A 5,571-nucleotide genomic window follows, 5' to 3' on the forward strand; every position below is an offset into this window, starting at 1 on the left:
ATTCTATGGATGTCCGGCCAGGTAGCATGACGTCATGAATCGAAGTGGGTAGGCCTTGTGCTATCTAGGTGGTGTTGCTGTTATGCCCCTCCTATGACATCAGAGCCTTGTGCGTCAAGTGCTCCTATGACGTCAGGTGCCAGCCATCGGGCAATTTTTCATGTTAATTAGTTTCTACCGACCGAAGGATGTTTGACGCAGGCCACGACACCCTTCCAGTCTAGCAGCAAACGGGGAAGCGGCGGTGGTTGACCGCATCCGGCCCTTTCCCGTCACCGTTACTTTGTTGCTATGGGCATTGTTGTCGGCAGCACTACTTGCCGCGGTAGGTTAGTGGCTATGGCTTTGAGCTGCCGAGCTCGAGGTCGCTGGTTGGGCCATTTGATGCTTTCGCATCAAAACATTCGTATACATTGATTTAGGTGCACGCAAACACTCGATCTTTCACGTAGCCCCAAAGAAAAAAGTCGAGCGGAGAAAGGTCAGGGGATCTTGGAGGCCAAAACATCGCTCCTGCGCGCCCAGGCCACTGCCCTGGAAAATGATTTTATAACCAGCTCTAAGCAGAGGTGGAGAAATGCGGTAGGACTCCGTCATGCTGGAACCATACTTTGCGTAGGTAGTTCAGGGGGAGATCAGAGGCAAAGTTGTCGACGACAACACGAAGTATTTCTTGCGTCTACTTCTTACTGTCGAGGTTGCCCTAAAAAAATAGGGTCCAATGTTCCTGCCCCCGAGTATACCACACGACACATTCACACTCCAGCGAACTTGGTGCATGAGTTGTCGCAGCTAGTGTGGGTTCTCTTGTGACCAATAATGGTCATTGTGAACATTCATGGTGCCATTCCGGCCAAACCGAGTTTCATCTGCCCAAATTACTTGTTGTTGGAAGTCATTGTCCTCATCAACCTTGATGAGGCCCCGATTGCAAAACTGCAGCCGCCTTTCGAAGTGTACCTCGCTTAGGTCCAGGTGAAGGCAAACATGGTACGAATGGAACCTATGCTTTTTTTAGCACTCTTGTGACTGTTCCAAAGCTGCGTCATGACTCATTAGCGGCGTTTACATGAATATGACAGAAGCGTATCGTATCAACTTTCAAGCGTATCGCATCTCATGTAAACGAGGTAATTCGCTAGGAAGGCGTATCGCATCCAATGCGCCAAACAATGGTAGTTTTAGATGGAGAATGCGCATTTCAGCGGCGCATGTAAACAGAGGTACAGTGGCTGTAACAGAGGCGTATCGCATCAGGAATTATGGGAAAGCATTCGCTGCGGGATTACAACCGGCCAACCAACCAGCGGCTCGGCCGCTGCCGCACTGCGAGACATCAAAACAAACATGGTGGCTGAAAAAGCAGGTGCGTCGCACGGTCCTGTAGCTCGCGAGCATCCATGCTCGCGAGTGTCAACTCGCGTTTCCTTTACGCACTCGGCTCACTACCGGAAACCAGTTACGCCGGAAGTGGGCTGCACTTACCTCATACGAGACCATGTGGCGCTACGTTCTCGCGAGAGTTCTTGCAAGCGCTTGCATGTAGGCTCCCTGCGCTACATCTAAACGGCGTCGCATCGTCATTCCCAAATATGCTTGGAAACACGATGCGCTACTGTCGCATTCATGTAAACGCGGCTATTGGCAGTCTGTCGGATGCTGATTTCTGGCATCAACGTTACACACGCTAGAACGTCAATTTCGAAGTCTTTCTTTGACGATTGTCTCTCTCTTCTGTCGCTGACGGTGGACAGAGCCCGTTGTGAAATATAGCCAAAACGTGGTTATGAACGTTGAGCTAAATGGAAGTGGAGGGTGTGGGTGGCGAGCCGCGTACAGCCGCATCGCTACTAAGGCGTTGCCCTTCGACCTGGCCATTGCAAGTACCACGCCATTTTTTGTCTGTTGAACACCTTGTGCCGATGGAAGCAGCCATGGCAGCACTGTGGTTTCCAACGCTTTTTTATTGTCGTTCGACGGGAAGCGCTGGCTGGAGATGCTAGCCAGCGCTGCCCGTTGAACCACACTTTAATCACCACTCATTGCCGTAGACTGCTCCTGCAGTCTACGGCAATGAAGCTAACACGTTGACAAGATAATGTGCCAGTGCGATCTCAAATCGTACAGAAAATGTGCCGTAAAATTATCTTCCGCGATCGGCTGTAACCCGATAAAGTGTACTGCGTACATCACACCACGCTGTTGTTCATTGATTTCGCCAGCCGAGAGTGAGAGAGAGGCCGTTATCAATTTTGCCTATGCCTCCACTCCGTTCAGCACCTGCAGTGCGCTCTGCGCTGACGGCGTTTTCATGCTGCTCAGTAGAATGCGCATGGCGTCCATAAGTGACTTCAACATCGCTATGACTTGGCGATGCCTCAGTTGTCGCATCAGCGGTTTGTGAGGTCATCGAGGGCGGCGCGATTTGATGTGACCTTGAGTCCGGTACTTGCGGCTCTAGGGTAAAACCACAGCCCGAGAGATGGCGTCGTTTCAAGAGGAGGTCAAGAATGCATCTGTCTTTCAGTGGAACGCAAGAGGGCTTAAGTCACGCATGGCCGACTTTAGACAGTTTGTCTTTACGCACCAATTCCCCATCATCGTGATATGCGAGCCAAACTTGTCAGCTCCCATCAGACTGTCCGGGTATGAGTGCTTTATGTCCTCTACACACGGAGAGTGCAGCAAGATTGTTGTGTTTATACGCCGTGACTTGACTTATGTGCATCACCCAGTGCCTCCTGACGAAGTGAATCAATATGTTTGCTTGACAGTGAAGAAGAAAAAGCTCACGTTTAGAATTCTTGGTGCCTACTTATCTCCAACAAGTCGCCTGGATTGTGAGCGCTTACAGGGAATTTTGACATGGACTCCACAACCGTGGGTGATCACTGGCGACTTTAATGCCCACCATTACCTATGGGGAAGCTCCAAAGTGAACTCTAGAGGCAGAACATTGGTGTCCTTTGCCTCTGAACGCGAACTTTGCCTGTCATATGATGGAAGCCCCACTTATCTGCGTGGATCAGTGTATAGTAGCTGCTTGGACCTTACCTTCGTTTCACGTTCGTTTTCTAGAAGAGTGCACTGGTTTTCGGATTTAGAAACACGAGGTAGTGACCACATCCCAACTTATTTGAAGATTGAAGGTCTGACTGGCTCCAGTTCCCCCAGAGCCGTCCAGTTCACCGATTGGCCTAAATACAAAATAATCATGGAAGACTGCTGTCGTGACGGTACCTCCTGCAACCTAGAGGGCGCGATAAAGGATGCCATACAAACAACCACGCATTCGCCTTTGAAGAGTTCTGCCCGCACCTATTTCGACATCGAACTCGAGAAACTTCGAGCAATTCGCCGTCGTGCGGAACGAAGATATAGACGCACGAAGTCCACTCATGACTTGAGATTGGCTAGACGAACACAAAAAAGAAAATACAGCGTCATATGAACAAGCTGGCTTCCCGACAATGGGTATCCTTTTGCGAGTCCCTGGATCCGCGAAAACCTTTATCGCTTATATGGAGGACTGTTCGTGGCCTTCGCACAACCTTTGGTCAGCGCCACCCGTTTAAATCTCTGGCACTACATCTACAATGTAGGGAGATTGACGTCGCTGAATCTTTCTGCAGAAAGATTGCTGGCGAGGCAAATTCCGATGGAATGGGAACGGGGACGCTCGACCACCCACTGTTCTCACGCGATCCTCGCATCGAGTGCCCGTTTTCTATGGAAGAACTAGAAGCTGCGCTGGCTTTGTGCAGGCGTTCTTCAGCGCCAGGACCTGACGGCATTACGTACCGTGCCCTGTGTGACCTAGGCGACCAAGCTCGGAAGGCACTCTTGCTCCTATACAACGACTCCTGGCAGACGGGTACGGTTCCGCAGGAATGGAAGTCAAGTCGCCTCATTCCACTTCTCGAAGCTGGCAAGTCACTTTTGGACATTTCCTCATACTGTCCTATCGCACTTGCAAGTTGCGTTGGAAAAACAATGGAAAGAGTGATTTTAACACGTCTGGAATGGTACTTAGAGTACTATGAAATCTACCCAGACGCTATGACCGGATTCAGGCGTGGCCGTTCGTCAACAGACAACGTTGTTGACTTGGTAACATTTGCGCAACACCAAAAGGCCTGTAAACGACTATCTGCTGCTCTGTTTCTAGACGTTAAAGGGGCTTATGATAATGTCACCCATGAAGCCATCCTCAGCGCGTTAGAAGCAGTAGGACTTGGTGGTAAGATATATATGTGGGTGTGCAGCTACTTACAGAGAAGATCATTCTACGTGCACACTGATGATGGCCCGACATCCGAGCATTACGGTAGCCGAGGAGTGCCTCAAGGCGGAGTGCTTAGCCCAACGCTTTTCAATCTAACCCTCATTGGATTAGTTGACAACCTGCCAAGTACCGTACGACTTTCCATCTATGCGGACGACATCTGCATTTGGGCATCAGGTGTAACACGACTTCAGCTTCGCGTTCGGCTTCAGAAGGCAGCCACAATGACATCTTGCTACCTTCGTCAACAAGGACTTGAAATTTCATGTGGAAAGTGCCCAATGATGGCATTCACCAGGAAGCCAATGTCTGCTTACGAAATATCAATTAACAGACAACTTATACCATACAGCAGAAGTCACAAGTTCCTAGGAATCGTAATTGACAGAGACCTGTCTTGTACTCCGCACGTGAATTACGTGAAAAAGCGGCTGTCTGCTATCTGTCACCTGTTCAGGTTCCTTGCAGGAAAAAGTTGGGGAGTATCCGTACACGGTATGTTACAGCTGTACATGGTGTTGTTCGTTGGATTCCTGCGGTACAGCCTGCCTGCAATATCCAACACATGCAAGACTAACCTCCGTACGATTCATACCCGCCGCGGTTGCTCAGTGGCTATGGTGTTGGGCTGCTGAGCACGAGGTCGCGGGATCGAATCCCGGCCACGGCGGCCGCATTTCGATGGGGGCGAAATGCGAAAACACCCGTGTACTTAGATTTAGGTGCACGTTAAAGAACCCCAGGTGGTCCAAATTTCCGGAGTCCCCCACTACGGCGTGCCTCATAATCAGAACTGGTTTTGGCACGTAAAACCCCATAATTTAATTTTTTTTCCGTACGATTCAAAGCATTCAAGCCCAAGCCCTTAAGATAAGTCTTGGCCTACCACGCAGTGCGTCAACGGCTGAAACCATTGCCATTGCCCAAGATTACCCAATCACGACGCACATTACCGTTGAGACAATGCGTACGCATCTCAGACACTGTGCTAGGACCCCTTCCCACCACCTGGCGAGCCTCACTGCTGAAAGGCCCTGCTCGACATTTAGCGCTACTGTGAGTGCACATCGTGAGTTCTTTACTTCAGGGTATGCACCTGCGGCCAAGCCAGTGCTTCCTCCGTGGTGTTTGAGCCGTCCACAAGTACATACAATGATTCCAGGACTACAGAAGAAATCAGATGTACCGGCCCCTGCTTACTCCTCTTGCATGAAAAGTACAGCAACCACGTGCACATCTATACCGATGGATCGACTACGTCGTCCAGTTCTGGTGGTGCGGTGGTT

General features: G+C 50.3%; 1 pseudogene; it reads left to right on the plus strand.

Annotated features, from left to right (window-relative positions):
- The first annotated feature begins 819 nt into the window (after positions 1-819).
- LOC119445467 (putative uncharacterized protein DDB_G0271606) overlaps positions 820-5,571 on the plus strand; it is a 9,430-nt pseudogene continuing 4,678 nt past the window's right edge.

The sequence above is a fragment of the Dermacentor silvarum genome, chromosome 1 (assembly GCF_013339745.2).
Source record: "Dermacentor silvarum isolate Dsil-2018 chromosome 1, BIME_Dsil_1.4, whole genome shotgun sequence".
Classification (NCBI taxonomy): domain Eukaryota; kingdom Metazoa; phylum Arthropoda; class Arachnida; order Ixodida; family Ixodidae; genus Dermacentor; species Dermacentor silvarum.